This window comes from Pelodiscus sinensis, chromosome 10, assembly GCF_049634645.1.
Source record: "Pelodiscus sinensis isolate JC-2024 chromosome 10, ASM4963464v1, whole genome shotgun sequence".
Lineage (NCBI taxonomy): Eukaryota > Metazoa > Chordata > Testudines > Trionychidae > Pelodiscus > Pelodiscus sinensis.
In genome coordinates, this window is record NC_134720.1 from 44,116,559 (window position 1) to 44,129,732 (window position 13,174).

The 13,174-nt window shown below is 42.1% G+C and overlaps 1 protein-coding gene across 2 annotated transcripts in view; it reads left to right on the forward strand.

Moving 5' to 3' along the window:
• Positions 1-13,174, forward strand: part of LOC102449274 (calcium-activated potassium channel subunit beta-2) — a 273,020-nt gene that overhangs the window by 60,990 nt on the left and 198,856 nt on the right. The window lies entirely within an intron of this gene.

Here is a 13,174-nt window from a genome sequence, read left to right on the forward strand (position 1 = left end):
AAGGACTATTTGCACTGATGAAGGTTTTGCAGGACTGGATACTTGGATTGTTTTGTTTTATTTACTCAATGTTTACTGAAAAGTACAATTGTTTAAGAACTAAACCGCCAACTTGGGAAATGTTATAATGGGACAGTAGTATTTATGTGCTCTCGGAGTACATGCATGGGGCAGGATTTCCAGGATCAGGCCCCTAATTCAAATCTCAGATGTACTACATAAATTGCAGTGCAGCTTCAAAACACCATTCCCATTTTACAGTCCAGAACCAGGATGTATCCATATAAAAAACAGACCATCTGTTATAAACTGCTCAGAATGGAGAGGTCAGACTGAACAGAAGACCCCACAGAGATGTTTTACTATTTTCTTTCATTTCCAGTGGGGGAAAAGCAGCTAATGTCAATACAGATATTTTTAAAGGGGGAGGTGATTGATTTTGTTTAAAATAAAAGGCACTCTTCCTCACAAAATTCAAAATATAAAACAAAATATATTTAAAATAAATACAGCTGCACACTGTTATATAAACTAAGATACAGCTCCACAGATTAGTTTATCTATGTCCCCTTCGCTGAGGTATTAGATAATGTTTCTCACATTTTTGTCCAGAGTGGGTTTGTAAAGATAGCATTGTAACTGAATGTAGAGAGAGAGGGATTTTTCAACACTGAGGATCCATCTAAGTCTGGGTTAAGTGCAAGGCATTGTCCTCCTGCCTTCTGCTGAAAGTTCAAAAATGGCCCACGCAGTTGCATTTCTTTGTGCCTGTTTCCAAACTTTTTTTTGTATTATTCCTGGAGTTATTTACTCATAACTACTTATCTCCTTCGGCTCTTGCTTGCTTTGTATGGTAGGTATGTTTGGGGGCAGTAGCAAAGCAGCTACTTAGTAGTTGGGCTGTTGGGACAAGTTTTTGATGAATTAATATTCTGTATAGAGCCAGATGTCTTCTGAAGATAAGTGCGTAGGGCTACATACTGCTGTTAGTGTAAATCCTGAATTACATCACTTCAGTAAGTGGTTGCTTCAGAATTACATCAAAATAACTGAAAATAGAATTTGAACCTTGATAAATTCTTTACATAAATGTTTCATAAATCCATTGCAGCTTTGCCATTCACAGAGAGGGCCAAATTCTCTCATGCCCCATTGTTTTCAAAGGAAACTGTGAACCCAGATTCCACAAAAATCCCAGGTGAGAGTCTGACTTCTCTTGTCTTGTCGTACACTAAAGATGGCAGCTGAGTAAAATTACAAATGGGACGTCTTTTGTGTGGGCTTCTCTTGCAGTGGCAGCTCCCTCGTTTTCTTCCCTGAGATCAGCTCCATGGCAAGTCCAGCCTGCCAGATCTCTGAAGCCCCAACTCCCAGGAAACTACTACTGAAGTCTTGCTCTAGTTGTATTGATCAAATATACCTCACTCATACATTACTAGCAATGCTTATTACGGTGGTGCTTAAGGATCAACCAAGATCAAAGTCCCACTGTGCAAAGTGTTCTAACAAACACACAGTAGATAGTCCCTGCCCCAAGGAGCTTACAGTCTAGACAGGATAGATACGGGGTAAGGGAAAGGGATAGGACATAAGGGTATGTCTACACTACCCCACTAGTTCAAACTAGCGGGGTAATGTAGGCATACCGCACTTGCAAATGAAGCCCGGGATTTGAATTTCCCGGGCTTCATTTGCATAAGTGGGGAGCCGACATTTTTAAAACCCCGCTGGTTCGAACCCTGTGCAGCGCGGCTACACGGGGCTCGAACTAGCTAGTTCGAACTAGGATTCCTATTCCGAACTACCGGTACACCTCGTGGAACATTATTGCGATATGATGAAATCTTGTTGTTATTGAACCGTTCAAAAAAGCAGCAACTAAATACCTTTATTCATCAAGACACTCAGGCTACGTCTACACTGGCATGATTTTCGGAAAAGCGCGTCTAGATTGGCAGGATGGTTTGAGGGGCCTCTTTTAGGTGCCTGCATCTTAACAATATTGAACATGCAGCTGTGTGCTTAAAAGAGATGGCTGTGCCCACAGAGCTGCCCAAAGGTAGTGTAGTGGGAGAGGGGATGTGGGGTCTCCTTCCCAGTCCCTGTGTGCTACTTGCCTTGTGCTGAGCATGCTCATATGGACTGAGCATGCGCAGTAGCATGGCTGAAGCCAGCTGACCTCACTTCCTCCCATCCCCACTATTAGCAGACATGGATGTGTCTGGGGCTGCCCATCTATTTCTGTGTTCTTCCTCACTCATTCGATATCTTTAGCCTTCCATGACCATTTTTATGCTCCTTAATCCCACCTGCTGAATGTGGCAGGAGATATGTTAAGTTATTGCCCAATTGCTAGATTAAAGTTAGTGGCAAAGGTGCCTTTTTTCCCCTCTTTTTTCAAATTTAGTCCCAGATAGCCAGAAATAAAAACTTGCCTGTGAGCAGGACAGCCCACAGGGTGGAATCCTCTACAGACCGCTGCACTGTACCAAGTATTACTACCAATGAAGCACAATCACTTCCAAGCCCAGCTGTGTGGCCAGTGGATGTGCTTTCTTATGCTCTCAGTGGCCATATCTCCATCTTTCTCTGTCCTGCACATGTTGGGGCAGATCTTCAGCTAGTGTAAACTGACATAGAGCCAGAAAAATCAGTGTAACTGCATCAAATTGCACAGACAGAAGATGTGGCCTCTTCTGCGTTTCATATACAAAAAATAAAATTACTCCTGCTATTGAATGTCCTTTATTTTAGATGTTTTATCCAAAGTAAAACATCTGAGAGAAAGTACTCTGTATGATGTCAGTGGAGAGTGGAACAAGAGTGAGATTTAGAGTCAAGATACCTATATTCTAAGTGCCTCTGACATGCTCTGTGGTTGTGGGGATGTCATCTCACAGCTCCATGCCTCAGTTTTCCTTTCTGCAAGATGGGAATAATGATATCTACCTTTATAAAGTACTTCAAGATTTTACCTCTCAAAATGGGAGCTAACTTTGCAGATGGCAGCATCTTAGGTATCTCAGGTATAGTACATAAACAGCAAAATCATAACTGGTGTATAGCTGCTATAGCTCAGCATTCTTTGTCCATAAATCTTGAAGTACTTTATAACTGTAGATATCATTATCCCCATTTTACAGAAAGGAAAACTGAGGCATGGAGCTGTGAAATGACATCCCCACAACCACAGAGCAAGTCAGAGGCACTTAGAATATAGGTATCTTGACTCTAAATCTCACTCTTGTTCCACTCTCCACTGACATCATAACCTCACCTTAATTCCCACTCTGTGCACTAGCTGCAGAAGTCACTGCAGTCTTGTGCTCTTTAGCAAGGAACCCTTTCCTCTCTTTTCAGTCTGACCTTACAATCTGACTTTCTACATTCAGTAATACCATGCTAGTACCACCACATGCAGGGCATTTCTCATTGCCTTCCTCAGGCTGGAGGATTTAGTCCGAGATAGCCGGACAGACAAAACAGCAGAGCCATTTTAGGGATGCAAATGACCTTTAAAAGGAGAATAGAAAACTAAACAAAAAGAGCTTCTTCAAAGAGTGAGGCTTCCACTAAAGCAAAGCAACAGCTGAGTAAAGAATAAAAGGAAGAATGTATTAAAGGAGATACCTGAGTCGTAAAGAAAGCAGGGCATTCTATATCAGGCGATTGGAGGGAGAAAAGAAGAAAACCGCATTAGCTAGCAAGATCTCCATAAGGGTTGCTAGGTGAAATAAAATTAATGTAGGAATAAGAGGAAATGGATTAAAAAAAGATTTCGGACCTGATTGAGAAAATAACCAAGGCACAGTGTACAAAATCAGAAAGCATTTAAATAGCCAATTCAGCTTCCGTGACAGAGGACTGGCAAAATGCATTATCCATCACAAAGAAAAGACTTACAGTGGCAATGATTGGGGCAGCCCTTCAGGGAGTTACTGAGCAAGCAAGAAGTGCCCCCGATCACGGGATATGACAGTCAATTTGGGGAATTGCGTGCAGAGCTTAGGTTAATCTGGGCTGCAAATGTTTGAACTGTAATTCATTACTTCACAAATGGGGAAGAGGCAGGCAGGATATGCAGAGCAGGAAACAGTGGTGTCTCAGCACAGAGGTCATGCATAATCAGGCTTAGAAAGCACTGCAGGTTGCATCTCCAAAAACCGGCACTCTCTAGTCCAGTAACATCCATGGTCCTGCAGGAGCTGCTCCTGGACCAGAGAGAGCGGGAGCCTAATGGCAGGAGGGCCAGCCAGGACCGGAGGCAGCAGGATTGGCAGCCCAATAGGAGACAGCGGGGGGGGGGGGGGGGTGGACAGAGCCCTATGGCAACCCACAACAGCATGGGGCCAAGGCTGCTGTGGGGTGGAGCCTGCAGCAGCCCAGGCCAACCAGGGAGCTGCCAGGAGCTAAGCGAGCAGCCCAACTAGACTAGCAAGGAGGAGTAGTGCAAGGACAGGCTTGAGGGATGGTAGCAGGAGACCTCCACTAGTCTGGCAAATTCTCTCATTCGGGACTGGTCAGGTTCCGAGGGTGCTGGACCAGGGAGGTCCAACCTGCAGTATTACGACCCAAACCAAGGGGCATGGACACATGAAACTCTCATGGGATTACCCAACACAAGCTTTCTGGCTGACAGCAGCAAGTTGGGAGTCATCCCTACCAAAATAATTTGCATAGTTACTAACCAGAAAAATGTCGAGGGGCTGCAATAAACAATTGTGAGTGGTTTTGTTTACTTGGGATTCTTTTCGTCGTTCAAATGTACCTGCAGCCTTCAGTGATTTACTGCGCAGTGTCAGTCACACCAGAACTCATTTAATTTCACCATCTCGGCCCCAGAATTCAATAGCTTACACCACCCATCACTGTGAAAGCTGTTGTATGAGTTTGGATTTCCCTTACAGCTAATCAAGAATAATACACGACCTGTATCCAGGCTAATGATACTGTGAAGTCAGTGAACTGGCACCACCATATACCACGGGTGAATCTGAGCAAATGAAAAGAAGGGATTTGGAGGTTCATTTGAAATTTTCGCTGCTAGGATATTTCCTGCCAGTTCTCTCCCTGCTGTAATTAAAGACTAGACATTGTTGAAATATATGGAAGTTCTGAGGCTTCTGGAAATTAACTGTGCTTTGTGATGTATACACTTTTGTGCAGCAATAGCACTGGTAAGCATAGCTACATTAATTAACCGAGCTATCTATAAGTGTACTAAATTAGTAAGATTTTGGAACGTGATTGTAAGGAGAAGAGTTAACTGATCATTACCTTTGCAAGCATATGTATATAGTCTGTTTCCCATCCACCTCCATAAAATACAATATGTAGCAGATGTTCTGGGAACAGTTAGCAAAATCCATTAGACTGAATATAAATAAAGGTTGGGTTAGTAAAGAAAAAGGCAGAATAATATTTACAGGAGATGAGTAAGAAGATTTTTGACACCTGAGCATTTTAAAGATAGTTAAAAGCTGAAGAGGAAGAGAAAGAGCAACACAGTCTAGGAATGATGAAGAAATGGGGTAGTAGAAAGTCCTCTATTGAAGCTGCACAAGTCCAATTTAATGTAGACATTTGTAAATATATAAAAGAGAGGAGGCTGCTGCTTTAACTCTACAAACAAATATTGTGTAAAGTACCTAATGAATTGTCAACCAAGATTTTCACAGCATGCAACTGTCCATTTGCATCAAATATTGGTTTGGGATTTCTGGGTCACTTAACAAGCATCTAAATAAAATTGTTTTTTCTCAGATAAATGGGTCAAAATGGGATAGGGGAGGAGAAGGCAGAAGAGTGACAAGGGAGACCAATCAGGCAGAATGTGGAAGTGATTAGCAGCTCATCCAATGGAATACAAATCAGTTGCATGAACACGTCTCCCTGGCATTTGGGTGGCTCATCAGTCTGAAAACAAAAGAAACTCAGAGACTAAATTCAAACATAGGTGCTGTTCACCCTCAATGCATGGATTTTTTTACTAGATAACTTCCACTTCTCTCAATGAGAATTACATGTGGAATTCCCTCCCACCCGCACCCCATAGAAACTAGATCACAAATGATGTATTTTTTATGACTATTCACCCATCACACTATGGCTTTGTCTTTATAGTGAAAAAGTAGTGTGTTTTACACCACATGTTGGGTATCCTGCTGTGAAACCCTAGTGGAGCCAAGGCACTGTAGCTTTCCCATAAGGTAAAGAAGGCATGGGCAGCTACCCAGGGGGAAAGAGAGGTGATTACAGGACTAGCTCCTGAAGGGAATCAGATCACACACCTGTAATGGGCTCCTCCAAAGGAAATGAGCCAAACCAGGTTCAGCTGGGCATAGTTAACTGACTAAGTAGTTAGTTGAGTATGGAGCACCTGGATCCAGTAGAATATGGGTTCCCAAACTGGTGGTTGCGAGGTGACCCATCTCCCCCCATCAAGTTTTGCTGCCCCAGACAGTTCCTTTTTTTTTCTTCTCAACAAGTTTTGCTGCTATTTTGGGGAGGCATGAGGGTTTCTCAAAAATCAAAAAGAGGGTGTGATGCCGAAAAGTTTGGGAACCACTGCAGGAGACTGCAATTGGTAAAAAGCACTAGAGGAGGGGAGCATCTAGGAAGTCTGAACTAAGCAAAAACTCTCCAGGCTGGTAGTCTGGGGAGAGACCCAGGGGAGAGCACAGTGCTTTCCACATACTGGAGAAGACTTACAATAGAAGGAGCTGTGGCTGGAACCTTGGAGATTTTTTTTGGTTTGGGGGTTTCTAAGTTTTGTCTGTGTTCTGAGGTTAAAGCCTTTAAACCCTCTACAAATGCTCCTTTTTAAAGGCTTTGTCAAAGGGAAAGAGAGAAAGCTCTAAAATAGAGTGTTTGGCTTCTCTTTGCCTGGGCTCTGTGGTGACTTCATTTTTATCTCATTTAGGAGGGAAAACCGAGTCAGGCCACCACAACACTACACTCAGTCACAAGGGGTGCTTAGGAAAAGATAGTGTCCGGTTTCCCAGGGATATCATTGTATCTAGCTGCCTCATGGTATTAGCTAATATAAGTTGTCTCCATTTGACTTTTATAATGGGATTACTAATGCATATTAGTTAGCTTGTTGTAACTTTAAAAATAAAACTTTCTGGACGTGAAGAGATCGCTATAAAAGGATTCTGTGTTTAAAGTATGATGTTTGTTAGTTTGCGATGTCAAGTTTACGTTCAGAATCATGTTTTAGTATCACCATGCATAGAAATAGGAATTGGTTGCAACATTAAGATACAACATTAGAGTGTTGGGCTGGCTCCATAAAGCCTGCATTCTGGGACTGGAATGTAGAGAACCACGGGGCTAGCCAGTTCTCCCCATAGGTGAACAGACCTCTTAACTGTGGGTGTTAATGTTTAATACTGACATAATTTATATGTTATCACAGGGTTTCTCCAGGGTTCTTTTACCTTCCTGGGCAGATCATTTTTGCCTGGCATACTCTATTACTTGCTAGTCATTGTACAAACATTTTTAAAAAGAGCGTTCCCTGCATGAAAGAGGTTATAATCCAGATATGCCCAGGAAAGTCTCCTGGAAAGTTTGATTGTGTGACTCAGTCAGAGTCTGCTAAAGCGCCTGCTATTGATGTCCAAGTTTGGTGCAAAAGACTCAAACTTGGTTTGTTCAGATAAACTCCGATTATTTTCAGAACTTTTTGTCCTTTCAGTTAAAAGCTGAAGGGGAAGAGTTGGAGCAACACAGTCTAGGAAACAATGAAGAAATGGGGTAGTAGAAAGTCCTCTATTGAAGCTGCACAAGTCCAATTTAATCTAGACATTTGTAAATATATAAAAGAGAGGAGGCTGCTGATTTAACCCGTACAGAAATAGAAAATTAAACCTTAAATGAATAGAGATGGGGCCAAACCACCTCACTGAGATCTCCACCCAGAGTCAAACTTCTTCAAAATGTGAGGGTGTTTGTTTGAATGTGGGGTTTGAGGTGGGTCAGGAACAGATGCCAGACAAAACATTTAGTTCTGGATTTAGGGTCGGGCTACCACAACATCTAAGGGTGCCCAGATTGAGGTCAGGTTTGGACCAGCCTCCTTTAAGAATCCCATTGACTATTTAAATCTAGTTCTCTTGAAAAATTAATTTCACACTCCTGATACAACATGCAGTGGTACTTGCCATATGTGAAACATCTGTACCCAGACTGTGGCTACTTTTTATATTGTCAGGCCAGGTTTACACTAGGGGATAAATTTGAATTAATATATGCAACTCCAGCTATGTTAATTGTGTAGCTGGAGTCAACGTACCTTGATCTGAACTTTGGCACCATACCCACAGCTGATGTGAGAAATGTTCCTGTTGACTTCCCTTACTCCTCATGAGTACTGGCAGTGACTGGAGCATCCTAAGCATTCGATTTAGTGAGTCCTTACTAGACCCTCTAAATCATACGCCAGAAGATTAGCCTCCAGAGCATTGATCTGCATGTAAGTATAGATGTGGCCTCAGCTGTTGAACAGAGCCAATCTTGAGTGACCATCAATGGATTATTTCTGCGCTCCCTCTTGTAGCTAATTCACACCAGACCATCTACTAGATTACTGAAAAGCTCCGCAGTGAGGTTCAGATTTGGACACCCTTTGAAAATGACACAGCATGGGAATAGAAATAAAAGTTTTCTAAAATATACAACTTCAAACCAAATTGTGTTGGTGCCTAGAAAATTTTGTCTCTGCAGGAGGAAAAGAAGTTCCTGTGTGCATAACGTGCAACATTAATTATATTGTATAGTTCGCTATGCAATTAGCATATATATTTGTATCCGATAGTTACACTTTCTAGCTCTGCATCTATCAAATTTTCATTATAATAAGCATGACTCATAATGAAATTATGCATAAGTTACACTGTTTAACTTACTGTCAGCAAGCAAATGACAAATCCTCAGAATTCCTCGTCTTCATCTTTCCTTGTCTATTTCTCAAGTTAATATTGGTCAAAAATTAATACTGCATCCCCATTGTATCTCAATAAGATATCTCAATAAGATAGTACTTTTGCAAGAGGAGTAACCTCTGCTCTTATTACAATCAATGTGACTTTTCTGATGGTGCCAAATGGACAGCATGCATAAGCAATCATTTATGGGGGTATCACTGAAGGTGTGGGGAGTCACTGTGCCCTGCACCCCCATCTGTAGCCAGATATGAGACTCAGCCAGGAGGTACAACAGAAGGCTTATTAGTTCTCAGGGATACAGCATAGAACAGACTTTTTACCACAAGAACCAGAAACAGTCAGTACAACCCATCTTCCCTCTATCCTAAATCAGTGGAAACTAACTTACACACTCAGCAACTTGTCCCAGCTCTGCAGGCAGCCCTGCTCCTCTTTTGTACGGTTTCTGGAGCAAAAAGTGTCACCTGGTTGCACCCCCGTCCCAGGTTCGTATTACAGAAAGCCTGGACCATTGTGTACATGCTAGAACTGGGGCAGCCTCCCTCATTAAGGGTACGTCTAGACTACATGCCTCTGTCGCCAGAGGCATGTAGATTAGGCTACCCGACAGAGTAAAATGAAGCGGCGATTTAAATAATCGCCGCTTCATTTAAATTTACATGGCTGCCGCTTTGAGCCGACAAACAGCTGATCAGCTGTTTGTCGGCTCAGCGCGATAGTCTGGACGCTCCCCTGCCGACATCAAAGGGAGCTGTCAACAACCCAGGTATGCCTCATCCCAGGAGGCATACCTGGGTTGTCGACAGCTCACTTTGATGTCGGCAGGGGAGCGTCCAGACTATCGCGCTGAGCCGACAAACAGCTGATCAGCTGTTTGTCGGCTCAAAGCGGCAGCCATGTAAATTTAAATGAAGCGGCGATTATTTAAATCGCCGCTTCATTTTACTCTGTCGGGTAGCCTAATCTACATGCCTCTGTCGCCAGAGGCATGTAGTCTAGACGTACCCTAAGAGTGACACCCAAAATGTCCATCCCCATCTCGGTATTGGTGCAGTGCTCAGGGAAACTGAGGCATGCACATAGAGAGTTACCACAGACAGTGGAAATCACATGCAATGTAACAGAGTGAACGGAGAGAATACAATCCCCACTTTGTCCCAGGGGGGCATTCAGAAAGCATACGCATTACACAGGAACTGAGAAATTGCCAAGCTAGGTCAGCTCAGTGATCCATCTAGTCCAGCTCTTGAATGTGTATTAACAAGAAGAAGAAACAGGAATTATTTGTTTCTAATGAAGGAGTTGTTGGGGGGTTTTAAACTAATTTGGTGGCAATAACAACAAAAAATGTTAGTAGTGTAGTGAGAGAGTTCTTTTCTTCTTGAGAGCCTGGGGGAAGAGTTTTAGGAGTCGTGGCTCTCCACTGAGGCACCCAACATGAGAAGCTTTATTCTCACTCAGTCCCAATCCTTTTCATTCCCTTCTGCCTCCTCCCCAGCAAGAGCCTACTCCCTTCATTACCACTCCACTAGCAGTATCACCCCTGCCTCCGCACTGATGAGAGAGAGCTGTCTCCCAGTTTCACTTTACACCTGCCTCTCAGATCGGCCTCCACACACAGGGCCACTCTTGGCTTTTTTCCACTTGTTTACACCTAGCCTGCCTTGGCAATATGTGCCACTCCCTCTTACGGGCTCATAGACTGGTCAGGAATCAGCTCACAATAAGAAGATAACTCTGATGATGGGGCAAAGGGTTCCTCTACAGTGGAGGTACAACTGCCACTGGATGGATTTGAACCTGGGACCTCTGCATAGGAGCCTCTACCACTTGAGCCATAAAGCCAGCTGGCGCTTAGCTTAGGCTGTAGAGCGCCCTTGTGCTTATCTCTCACTGTAAGTGGTCTAGGTGCGACTACATGGGACAGTGAACCACACTAGGTGTGTGGGTTACAGAGGCAGGGGAGGGAATGACTCATTCTAAATATTCCTTTGGAAAGCTTGTCTATATAAACCAGTGTTTCCCAAATGTTCCGTGTTCCATGGAACCCCAGGGTTCCGCAAAGTGAAAATAAGGGTTCTGCAAGAAAATTCCATTACAATAACATTTTATGATTTTAAAAAACTAATAATTAAGATTATGTGATTTTTGTTTTTAAAGAAGTGTAATTTAACTAAATGTTGATCTCATGACCTTGTTTAGCATTTGTTTATTATTATCCTTACTTATTAGTGGTCTACTTTTTCAGCTCCATGTTATTAGGGGTTCCACAAAATTCTTTCAAGTTTAAAAGGGTTCCGTACCCAAATAAAATTGGGAAACACTGATATAAACACTTAATTCTCAGACAGGCCCTAGATAATATCAGCCAAACTTCTGAATATCAATCACAGTATTAACTCCTAGGTAGGCTGCTTAGTGGCCATCCACTCAGAATAGACTCCTGAATAATCATGATGTTACTCTGCACGTAAGGAAGTGTCTGTGTTTTCCATTTGAATCTACCTCTTTCCTCTAGAGCTGTTAGCGTGTGCGCGTGCACACACATATACATACAATATACAAATCATTTGTACAATGAGCCCGTTAGTAAATTGGAAATATATTGCTTAGGACACCATCATCTTTTTTTTCTCCCCTAATGTGAATTTAGTACTCATGAAAAATGTTGGATGGACAGCTCAGAAGGGAGCTCTTAAATTATCCACTAAATTGGTATTGTCTGAACACTCATTTCTCTTCATTCTAAACTCCACAAGTTGAAATCTGGTCTGTCTCACAATGCAGTCACTGGGTATTACATTACAATTGATTGCTCACGTTCGTTCTGTTCGTATTCAAAAGAAATCGGTTTACTTGTGTATTCCACTGTTGTAAGTTATTAAATATCTTTCCTTCTACTGAAAGGTGTGTTTGCTATCACCAAGTCTTCAGGGGCATTTCCCTCTTGACATTTCTGGTTCCAAAATAGTACCCTCGATGGACTGCTTTCATAGGTCCAACATGTGCATTTAAATCTGCTCTGATCACGACTCACCCATTGGATTGATGTTTCTAGTACATCACAAGAACTTACAAAAAAACTCCTTTTTTACATTTTGATTTCTCTTAGCTGTAGTACATACTGAATGGACTATTTCCTCTTCCTGACACAATTTAATACTTGTCAGCCAGTCTAACCTTCTGGTAACCTCTATCCCATACTTCTGCATGGTTTCCTCCAGAACACCTCCAATGTTGTTCCAGAAGGTTGAACTCCCTGATAAATAGTTTTTGTAACTCTCCACCAACACTAGGCTTTACAGCTTTCTATCTAGTCTCTTGCATGGAGGCTATATTTGCTGTTCTCCTATTTAAAGTCCCACATAGCTCCATAGTTCTTTCAGTCAGCATTCCTACATTCCCACTTGTGCATTTGAGAATGGGAATGAAAGAGAAAAATGGGGGGGAAATTGAACCAAAGAGTAAACCATAAACTTCCTGACTATCCATAGGGTTGTGTTAAGGACAACTGAGTCAAACTAAAGCAACTTCATGGGAAACAGCACACAAATCCTAGGAGTGATGAAATTAGTGCCAAAAAGGATAAGAAGAGAGACTTGGGGTAGAATGTAGAAGTTAACGCATCTGTTGAGAAACTTAAAGACTAATAAGATGGCATACATGTAGGCAAATGAAGGCCAAAAGAAGAGTTGCAACAATTAAAAGCAGTGCCTGTGATAAGCTGTATTAACAATTAGGAGACATGAGGGACAACAGACGAACTATAGACTTGCCAAAGCTAATGAGACAAGGCCAATGGTTGTGAAGAAATTTGCTTACAGTGGAAATGAAGATGGTATATTGCCAATAAATGGTGCATCAATTAGCAATGTTTAGGGTGATTATTTTGAACAAGAGATGAATGAGGAGAACCCAAGCTTTATGGTGTCTATTTTTAAGCATAAAATAGACATTACACTAGGTGCTAATTATCATTCAATTAAGCTAATATCATATGCTGTGAACTTATAGGAGCAGATCATTGAAAAGCATCCACATCGATTGGTGGAAATTTGGAAGAGTCATTGTGGATACATGCCAGGAAGGTAGAAGTTGATGCCATATTTATTCTACACATCTTCAAGGAGAGTTTAGAGAAAAGAAGAATAGTCTTTGTGAATTTAGGAAAAGCATGATTGTGATTCAATGAGAAGAGATTAAGGGAGGACACAATAGCAGTC